The sequence below is a fragment of the Ceratotherium simum genome, chromosome 14 (genome assembly GCF_057802395.1).
Source record: "Ceratotherium simum simum isolate JZ-2026a chromosome 14, ASM5780239v1, whole genome shotgun sequence".
NCBI classification, from domain to species: Eukaryota; Metazoa; Chordata; class Mammalia; order Perissodactyla; family Rhinocerotidae; genus Ceratotherium; species Ceratotherium simum.
The window spans coordinates 7,445,527-7,446,265 of NC_141913.1; positions in this window are offsets into that span (position 1 = coordinate 7,445,527).

Sequence of the window (739 nt, forward strand, 5' to 3'; positions counted from 1 at the left end):
ACCACCGTTGTATATGCAGTCTGTTGTTGACCGAAATGTGATTATACAGCACGTGACCACAGCAAGGTGGTCATTTGCCCAAGGTCAAACCAGTAGCCCAGCATCAAACCTGAGTTCTCTCCACTTCCAAAGCTGTACTCGTAACCTGCTGCATTTCCAGCTGCTTTTCCTACTAACTGCTGTGATTCTGAGCCCAGTCCTCAATTCACCAAAGTACTTAATGAATGCCCAGAACTGTGCACGCAAAACAGAACGTCTCACCTTGGCTCCTGGAGAACTTGAAACTGGTTCAAGGCTGGGTACTCTAAAGCAGTGTACTTTAAACAAATACATATGTGAACAGTTAAAAAAAAAATAGTCCAAGGCAATATAAACCTCTAGGAATTTACAGTAACCTGTGAGCTGGTGTCAGTCAAGGACAGCTTTATGGAAGTAGATTTTAAAGTGGGTTCAGAGGAAGAGGACCCAGTATTTCCCAAAGTGCAACCTGATGACCACCTGCATTGGAATCATCTGGGCCAATGCCTAGACCTTGGTTTTGACTTTTTCCAAAAAGGAATGAGAAACCTCTCCAGCTTGTTAATCAAAGAAAGTTATGACAGGATTGTTTTCAAGTAATTTGACAACAAGACATGGAACAGAATGAAATGGAGACCAGTTAGAAGGTGATTGTACAAATTTAGTATAAGGTGAAGTATAAGTTATCGACGGCTGCAAAACAAATTACCCAAAAACTCTG